We start from the raw sequence: 10,371 nt of genomic DNA, 5'->3' as shown, positions 1-10,371 counted from the left end.
CATAACATGATTTGATGTGACAGTGAGCATGAATGTCGCCATTTGAAATGCATTCTGAAATGTTTTAATGTGTCATGTTGTGACAGCAATTGTGAATTTGTCTCATTGGGTTCTAAATCACTTCGTAACTTAAAATGTGTGCTGCTGTTTGCAATACTACCCAGAGACTAAATGTCATCATATCAATTTGAAAATTTCGGAAAAGTAGATGCCAATGCACACTGGCTGTCATGTCACGACATGTCATGGCACATCACCATTGAACAACGCATCTCCAATGGCGGCATTCCCAATGGCCGTCACGTCATGTCGCGTCATGTCAAGGCATCGTCTGGGTTCCTCGGTAACAAAGTTTTGATGGCTGACGTCACAGTGTGTTGGCGATCACGTGACCCTCATGCGCATTTCCTCCCAATACACTACCATTCTCTTATCACTGTTACTTCTTTTTGTCATGCTTTCGTTAGATCGTCATGCAAAAATCAAACAATGGAAAATCCATGATGGACTGTTACAATATTATGAAAAGGAAAGTTGCTACTCACCATAAAGCGGACATGCTGAGCCGCAGATAGGCACAACAAATGGAGTGTCACAAATAAGCTTTCGGCCTGTATGGCCTTCGTAAAAAATAGACGACACACACACACACACACACACACACACACACACACAAGCAAACGCAACTCACACACACACGTGACTGCAGTCTCTGATAACCGAAGCTGGCTTCAGTTGTCAGAGTCTGCAGGCGTGTGTGTATGAATTGCGTTTGCGTGCGTGTGTATCTATATCAGTCGTCTATTTTTGACGAATGCCATACTGGTCGAAAGCCTGTTTGTGACAGTCTTTTTCTTGTGCCCATCTGCAACTCAACGTCTTCACTATGGGTAGCAACTTTCCTTTTCATAATATTCTTTCGTTAGATCGTGGCTTTCGTGGTTGGTATCAGTTGTTCTGCATCTTGGTTATTCGTTCTTTGCTATTGATCTTTGTGACTTCTTATTACTTGTTATGGACCGAAGACAGCTGAGGACAGCCATGTGAGTTAAGATCACGTGACTTGAATTGACTTGACGTGACTTAACGTGACGCAGACAGTGTGAATGCAACATGACGTGACGGTGACGTGACTGAAGTCTGAATTGGCCCCCAGCTTTTTAATGGCAGAAGGTAATTGGCCTAAAGCAGTTGAATTCTTGGATTCAACTCAGTGCTTCATGATAAATTCGGCTTCAAAATTCTGAAAATTATAGTATTTGCTTTTTCATTGAATTTGATTCACCTAGGATAAATATATCACGTTTCATTTTAAAATTATTTTATTTTTCTCGCCATTTTAGCTTTACTGTAGATATTTATCAGTTGTGTTTAATAAAGTCAAATGCAATAAATTTATTGTTTAGTTGAAATTTCATTAATACCTTACGTAATCAGTCGTAGTAAGGAATTTCAGTTTTCCTACTTTATTATGTTTCTATTTTTTTTACTGAAGGTCAAAGATTCGTTGGTGCTCCGAAAAGTTTGATGTCTTTCACCATCGTTTGAAAGTTTTGTGATTGATGGATTTGTGTTTGAGATGTTAGGTTCCAGCTGATGTTATTTGGAATAAGATTATTTATATTAATTCAAGTATCAGAGTGTTTTGTGCGCTGTACATATAAACAATCGCTGGTCCCGTTTTCCACATCGTTGTGTGCCGTTTCCTATATTTTGTGTAAGTGTTATACAGCCAAACAGAATATATGGGGCTGCGTTGTTTGAGATTTTAAAATCGGATCCTTATTCGTATTTCATGATATTATATTTGTATTTCATTAAATTATAAGAAAGGGCCAGAAAGATGCAGAGTGTCGAAAAGAGCGGACATCGTTATTCAGGCTTTGCATAAGAGAGTTACAATTCCATGTCATTGTATTACACGCTTTCTGTGTGTTATGAATTTATATCGGTTAGTGTTGCAGTGAAAGACAGAGCGTATTACGGTCTCCAGTTCATTACTGTCCAAGTAAAAGATAGTTACGCTAACATAGGTGAACCTCTCATCTGTCATCAGTGAAGTGCCGTATGTCGCCAAGTTATCAGTTTTCATATATTGTGTTTGGCATGTCTTCCTGCATTGGTAGTGAATTGTAGCTAACAGATAAGTGCGTTACATTTTTATAGTTATGTTGTGGATATTATAACCGCAGCAGTTGTTGATTGTATGTTTATTCTATCGTAATCGTATTCCAGAATTTCATTTTGGAAGAAGAAAGTGGCAGCTGCGGCTTTTTTTTTTATAGGAGACTGCTCGACTCAATGCTGCCGTTTCATCCTAACCACTTAATTTTGACATGAATTTTGCGTAGGAAACAGTGCCGAGAGATCATACAAGGTAATGTGTGAAATCATATTTGTGCCGTATTAGTGATGTAGGTGTATTATATCCACGGGTTGTAAGTAGTTTAGTAAGCTGTGCAAATTATATATCTTGATTATGCTTATATTTTGATTATGCTTCCAGTTTGCTAACTAGGTACACATGCGATTAAGTAACATGTCTGTGAAGAAATGTAGTATTCTAGCCACTGAATGAAATGTTAATACGTATACTCATGAAATCAGTTGCAGCACTTGCTAAGTCAGACAATAAGTTTTCATGAAGAACCATTTGTTGTTATCTATGGCCACTTGGATAAAAAGGCTGTACCTTCATTTCCCAATAAACCAGGATATAAAATAGAAATTCATCAGTGTTGATATTACTGGGAGACAGAAAATAAAAAAAATAAAAATAAAACGTCAAAGGAGGCTATTGTTTGTGATTGGGTGTATTCTTGTGTTTATGCACAGTGAAAATAACTTGAATGAGAAAACAAGCACGTTCTGGAAATGTACGGACATCATTAGTTCTTTATGTGTGCCACATAGACCAAAAACAAGGAAAAAAACCTAACTTTCGTGCATAAGTTCATTCATTTTGTCTAGTAGAGTAGTGATTTGAGGCATTCTTATGTAAAGGGTACAAAGTACTAATTGCACGATGTTACTAAATATGTTATTAAGTAGGCTACGTGTCACAATTAAAAGACAAATAATAGAAAGCATAATTGTAAATGTAGGACTAATCATTAACTCCATTATTCATAATGTAATAATGATATATAGAAAGAAAAATATTCTGGCATGAAGTGTAATGGTAGCCCACTTGGCTGTAAAATGATGTGAAGTCTCGGTGAGGTTCAGATGTTACAGTTTGATCATGAGTTCCTGAAACAAACTGATTTGAGTGTGAAATACACATTAGCACATTGATTATACAAGGTCTGTATTTATTATTAGTGTGTGACATTATGACAACGTCAAAGGGGGCCATTTCTAATTTGGAAATAACTTATCTTTCCTGCATTACTTGACAAAACGTGACAGTTATATTATGTAGGAAATACTCCTAGCATTCTACAAAGTATTATTTATTCGATAATGAATCAGATTTAGGCTATCTAGACCATAAACAGGTGTCACCTTTGTTACACAGTACAGAATGTCCGACACTAATTTGACTTCTTGGCATTCTGCTGGAACATCTTAATACAAATAAAAAATGTAAGTCCAGATAATATTAATTTTAATTTTACAAGTGATTACCAGTTTCAGTTATGTAACAACCAAATCATTGTTAGATGTTTTTCTGAAGTAAATTACACAAAATCAATCATAACAAAATAAAATAACCTTTTACTACATTGTCTCGTACCTTTATTATTTGTTTATTTATTCATCCAGGGATCATCTTACCAAAGATACTCAGTTTGTCATCATAATATAGTGAGAAGAAACATCTCAAAAAAATGTACATACACACGGAATATATACACTGGGGTGACAAACCATGGGATAGGGAAATGCACATGTGCTGATGGCGATAGTATTGCTTACACAAGGTATAAAAGGGCAGTAACTTGGTGGAGCTGTCATTTGTACTCAGGTGCTTCGTGAGAGATTATGAGCACACAGTGGGAGTTAACAGACTTTGAACATGGAATGGTAGTTTGAGCTAGATGCATGGGACACTCTTTTTTGAAAATTTTTAGGGAATTCAGTATTCACAGATCTGCAGAGCCAAGAGTGTGCTAAGAAAACCAAATTTCAGGCATTACCTCTCACCACAGACAATGCAGTGGCCGACACCCTTCACCTAACAGCTGAGAGTAGTGGCATTAACAGACTAGCAACACTGTAAAATAACCACAGAAGTCAATGTGGGATGTATGAAGAATGTATCCATTAAGACAGTGCAGCGAAATTTGGCGTTAATGAGCTGTGGCAGTCGATGACCCACGCAAGTACCTTTGCTAATAGCACGACATCACCTGCAGTGCCTCTCCTGGAACATGACCACAGTGGTTGGACTTAGATGACTGGAAAACTGTGGCCTGGTCAGATGAGTCATGATTTTGTTTGGTAAGAGCTGATGGTAGGGTTTAAGTGTGGTGCAGCCCCCATGAAGCAATAGACTCAAGCTGTAAACAAGGCACTGTACAAGCTGTTGGTGACTCCATAATGGTGTACATGAAATGGGCTGGGTCCTGTAGTCCAACTGAACCCATCATTGACTGGAAATCATTGTTTTCTGCCACTTGGAGACCATTTCCAGCCATTCACGGACTTCATGGTCCCAAACAAAGATGAAATTTTTATGGTGACAGTGATCCATATCACCAGGCCACAATTGTTCACGATTGGTTTGAAGATCATTTTGGACAATGTGGCCACCCTGATTGCCCGACAGGAATCCCATCAAATGTTTATAGAACGTAATTGTGAGGTCAGTTCGTGCACAAAATCCTGTAGCAGCAACACTTTTCACAGTTATGGATGGTTATAGAGGCAGCATGGTTCAATATTTATGCAGGGGACTTCCATTGACCTGTTGAGTACATGCCATGTCAAATTACTGTACTATGCCTGGCAAAAGGAGCTCTGATATGATGATAGGAGGCACCCCATGACTTTGGTCACCTCAGTGTGTGTGTCCTTTATGAGGATGGTTGGCTGTGACCTTGATGAAGGAACTGTCCTGCAACTTGGTTGAAGTGTTGTAGGAACACTACAGGAAACCTAAACCAGGCTGACAGGACAGGGCAAACTCCATTCTTCTGAATGTGAGGTTAATATCTTAACAACTGCAATGTCTCATGCAGGTGGTCCATGTTGTACAGTATTCTTTGATATTAACAATTTTCCCTTCATCACTGCACACCCACTGGTGGCTCCTGAGCCATGAGCTGCACCTTGCACTAATTTGTCTGATTGGAAAACTGACTCCATGCCCAAACGCATGCAGTATTTGTCATGCATGTCTTCATGTTCTCCCCTCAGTCCATCTGAAAAACTGCATCAGCATCCCCCATGATGAGTGAGATCTTGAACCCAGGAGAATGACAAGACATTTCTACCTTGCACTATAGATGTTGGCACATGATTTTCTTGCAAAAGGGTCATTCCATTTCAGTTCAACCATGGGCTCCAGCTCATAGTCTCAGATTTGACTGAAATTCAGTACACTAATTCTACCATGTGTGGAACACTCGTGTACAAAGTATTAGTTTCCCCTGCCAATTAGTTCCAGAATTATGGCTTGTGAAAGAAGGTGGCGTTGCAACCCGCATCTGGCAATCTATTTTCAGACCCAACTTCAGGTCTTAATAACTTTGGAACTATTCCACACCAGTCAAATATTTACAACCCAGTAACATCCATTTAGAGAACACTCTCCATGAATCAAAACATCAACATATTTCTGAGGGAAAATAAAAAATACCAAAATGTGATTTAAAAAATGTAATTCATTAAAAGGTACATATTGTAGGTGCCCTCTATGCCAAATATAATTCACTCAGAAAGGGTTTTTTTTGTGGTAAGCTTAATGTGGTCTAACATACACAGAACTCATCATGCCCATATCAGTCACAAAAACTGAGTTACATGCACATGAAAATACAAAAATTTGAAAAATTACGTGACAAACATGGATTTTCTAAGTGTGGTAGCACAAAAGGGACATATATATCTCAAAATTTCAGTTTGTTATTGCAAGACATTTGTGTACAATGGAAGTTAACAGATGTATTTGGTGATGTGGCCATTGTTCCACAACACAATTGTGTAAAAACATATCGTAAACTGTTCTGCCTCTTCTTATCTTCTCTCACAACTGTTTAATCATCAAGCAACAACATATAGACAGATTAATACAACCTATCATTAATATTTACTGCACCTTAACTGCTAAAAACCAGTCGATTGTGCTTCGAACAGAAGTTCTCCCACACTTTAGCCACTGTACTCTGTATATTGAGTGTCAAATTGTACTGTCTTCCTGACACTGTGGCAGGAACTGGAACTGTCATAAGAATATGTTCAAAAGGAATCCAACACCTGCCTGCCAAATGTGGCCAATGAAATGATCTTGCTGGCCCGGCTGGTGCCATGAAGTTCACAAATACATCACCTTCTGCTTCACAGCACTCTGCAACACATCCTAAGTACCATTTGTCATCATAAACAGCAATAACATAGCAACCTGGTTGTATGTTGCTGCTTTTGCTTCTGAATCCTGAGCCAGACACTCTGTGAAGACACGTTGTGCATGAACCTATAGTTACAACCAGACAGTCTCCTCATCTGCAAATTGTCAGAGTCCGCTGGAGAGAAGTGTTGATGGCTCCTTATGCCTGCAACAGTTTTAACATGTTCTAGTCTGCTTTTTAGCAACTCTAATGATTCCCAACAATTGCTGCAGCTTTATCTGAATCTGAAACAAGCTGTCTGCATCATCACTATTACTTGCTAAATCATGTTAAAAGAAATGTAACCAAATACATCTCTGTCAACTTTTATTATACACAAATGCCTTGCAATAACAAGTTGAAATTTTGCCACATATTATATTATGGTCTACTTACACAGTGTTTGAAATTTGGCTTGGATATCACTTGTCCCTTTTGTGCCACCACACTTAGAAAATCCATGTTTTTCAGGTAATTTCTCAAATTTTTGTATTTTCATGTGCATGTAACTCAGTTTTTGTGACTGATATGGGCATGATGAGTTCTGTGAGTGTTTAGGCCACATTAAGCTTACCACAAAAAAATTTATACCCTTTTTGAGTGAATTATATTTGGCATAGAGAGCACCTTCAATATGTACATTTTTTTAATCACATTTTGGAATTTTTTATTTTCCCTCAGAAATAAGTTGTTGGTGTTTTGATTCATAGAGTGTGTTCTCTAAGTGGATGTTACTGGGTTGTAGAAATTTCACTGGACTGTGTGGAGTAGTTCCGAAGTTATTAAGACCTGAAGTTGGGTCTGAAGATAGATTACCAGATGCGGGTTGCAATTTCCGGGTCACGCCACCTTCTTTCACAAGTCATAATTCTAAACTAATTGGCAGGGGAAACTAATACTTTGTACACGAGTGTTCCACACGTGGTAGAATTAGTGTACTGAATTTCAGTCAAATCTGAGACTATGAGCTGGAGCCCCTGGTTGAACTGACATGGAATGACCCGAAAGCATTAGTGTTGTAGTGTGGAAATATTACCCCTTTTCATTATGGACCACTAATCTGAATTCTCTACACAATTATTATGAGTGTTTTAGCTGCCTTTTTAAACAGATTTACTGTAGTAATCATTTTTCTCCTAAGACAATTTATTATACAATTTTATTTCTTAAGAGAGAATGCTGTTTTGAGTTTCTTTGTTTTTCCGTGATAAATGTGAGTCCAGGCAGGCTCTTGTTCCATGATCATTGTGTATAGAACTATTAGTGAAGTACTTTTCCCTGATATGTAAAACACGTTAGTGGATATCCTCACTTTGCGCAGTAAAGACACCCAATTTTTTAAACAGCTGTTTATAATAAGCCCTACTAATGCTTCTCATTATTATTCTAATGGACCTTTATGCCATTTAAAAAGTATGCCCTTGTATCATGTCTTTGATCCCCAGAAAAGAATCCCATAGCTGAGAATCAAGTGTATGTAGAAATAGTATGTTACTGCAAGACATTAGCTGTTACAAACTGATTGCTGGACCCTGCTAGCAAAACGTGCCGATGACATTCTTCTTGCGAGCATCTTTGTGTTTTCATTCCGTCTTAAATAACACCCAATACTCACCCCTAAAAACGTGGTGTTTGTTACACAGTTTATGATCGCTGCTTAATGTGACATAATTGTGTTTCCTCCTATTATGCTGAAATGTGTACTGTTTGTATTTTCTCTGTTTAGTATTAATTTATTACACACCGCCCAAAAATAAACAACCTTGAGGGTTTCATTTACTTTGTCTAATAAGAGATCTGGTGATTTATCAGTGACAGTGATGTTGCTGTTATTAGCAAAGATAACTTTTTCTCCAAGTCTTATACTGTCTGGGGAATGGTATTAGACCCAATACACTATCCTGAGGAACACTGATGTTTCTATGTTTCTTGTCTGACAAATTTATCAGCAGCAGATGTGTGAACTCTATCTTCTGCACCTTGTCTTCCAAGTAAGACTGGAACCACAGATTCGCTATTCCTCTTACACATGGTGCTTATAGCATGTTTAGTAGTATTTTATGGTGAACAGCATCAAAAGACTTTGCGAGTCTAAGAATATACCTGTAACAGAGTCATTGTTGTTAAGGCCTTAAAATACCAATTTTTGTGAACTCAGTAATGGCCAATGTACTTCTCCTACATGGGAAACCAAAATTTGCTTCATTAAAAATGTTGTGTGTATTTATGTAATTTATTAGTCTACTTTTCATTATTGATTCATTTAATTTTTGAGAATGCAGGCAGTGGTGAAGTTTACAGTTTACAGTTCTCCACAAATGACCTTTCTTTAGTAAGAGCACAATTCGTTCGTACTTTAGATACTCCGGAAAGATTGCAGTAAGTTCACCATCAAAAGATGATCGGCTATGAGGACCAACATATTTTTCTTGTACAGTTGCTATCCGATTTCCTCTGTGCAATTGTTGGAAACTGACAGCATCTGTATACTGTTTCACATAGCGAATGTGAACTTAAAGTGAAGTCTGTTGTGTCTGGGCATATATGCATAGGATTTGTTTGTTTATTCTTGTAAATAATGTGATTGGAGACCCTAATTGATTACACATTGGTAATTTTAGAAGCTAATTGACTCATTCCACATTATAGTGAGGTACTTCTGCATTTGGGTAGCATTACAAAGCAGGCAGCCATAATCACTTTTGCAGCGGCAATGTGGTTCTTAAATTTTTATATGCAAAGGGTTGCCACAAGTTCTGGAAATCGGGGAAATTTGAAAAAAAGCTGGAAATATCTCGTTTTTGTCTCAGTAGATGAAATGGTTTGTTTAATGAGATGTCGTGCATCGTTGCTGTCTAGATGTGGCTGAGTACATGCACTGCTTTCCTACTCCCTCATTCTTAATGCTTTTCCCTTTCCTACCATTCGCCTAAGCTTGCAGTCAGTGCTGCCACCACTTCTTGTCACTAGCCTAGCAGTTGCCAATGAGAGGCAGGGAAGCGTGGTGAATGGTTTGTTTGGATCTAATTCTCAGAGACTATTGACACAGTGGCCAGAGACAGTGGTCGTTTGTGCATGAGTTATGTCTTAGTGATTATATGAAAGTGTGTGTGCTCTCGTTTTCTGACAAAGGTTGTGGCTGAAAATTTAGTTGCGAGAGTGTGATTGTCTTTTCTAAGTACCAGTCTGCAGGTCAGTGATCACCATCACGGTGAGTTGTTGCCTATTTCCATTAGTATTGATTCTCAGAGTATTCGCACAAGTTATCTATTGCATGGATTGATCGCCATGGTCTCATTTCAACAACATTGTGTCTGTGACTTGTGAATACCTGTAGCTGGCCGCATGAGGGGACTTCCACTACAGGCCCAAACTGCAGGCCATTTCTGCAGGTATCTCTAACGGGTCAGGATTGCTGATCTGAAGCCCATTGTTTCCCAGTAATGTGCAGGCTCTGCCGTCGGATCTAGTCTCACTGAACTGCTTGTTTATGTGTGGTGTAAAGCAACGGATTTTCATGCTTTATCCATGGACCCAGGACTGCAGTGCTCCTCGGCAGGCCAGGAGCCACGGACAGTGGATTTCAGGAATTGTGACTGTCTCACAGGAAGCACATTGTACAGTGCAGCATTTTATGGACATTTTATTTATTGTACTACATTTTGGCACTTTGAAAGTATTTCATATGTTAGAAAGTATGGGTGATAAGAAGTAGTAAATAGTGGCAGTCACTGGCGGTTAGTATGCTATGTACTCATTTATTGCTTGTCGGGGATCATGAAATGATGAGGAGGACAACACAACACGCAGTCCATGA

The 10,371-nt window shown here is 38.4% G+C and overlaps 1 protein-coding gene across 5 annotated transcripts in view; it reads left to right on the top strand.

The window, feature by feature from the left end:
* The first annotated feature begins 1,074 nt into the window (after positions 1 to 1,074).
* LOC126190877 (E3 ubiquitin-protein ligase Topors) overlaps positions 1,075 to 10,371 on the top strand; it is a 106,993-nt gene continuing 97,696 nt past the window's right edge. The window contains exons 1-2 of one of the 5 annotated variants that reach the window (XM_049931480.1): positions 1,075 to 1,173; positions 2,236 to 2,377. The gene's annotated coding sequence lies outside the window, so the exon portion shown is untranslated. Of the gene's footprint in view, positions 1,174 to 1,543; positions 1,718 to 1,794; positions 2,148 to 2,235; positions 2,378 to 10,371 lie in introns of those variants that run through there. The other 4 variants (XM_049931481.1, XM_049931477.1, XM_049931479.1 and 1 more) reach the window with 4 other exon arrangements.

Source organism: Schistocerca cancellata, chromosome 6 (assembly GCF_023864275.1).
Source record: "Schistocerca cancellata isolate TAMUIC-IGC-003103 chromosome 6, iqSchCanc2.1, whole genome shotgun sequence".
NCBI lineage: Eukaryota > Metazoa > Arthropoda > Insecta > Orthoptera > Acrididae > Schistocerca > Schistocerca cancellata.
The sequence above is the reverse complement of the archived record's forward strand: the minus strand, read 5'-3'. Positions and strand labels throughout refer to the sequence as shown.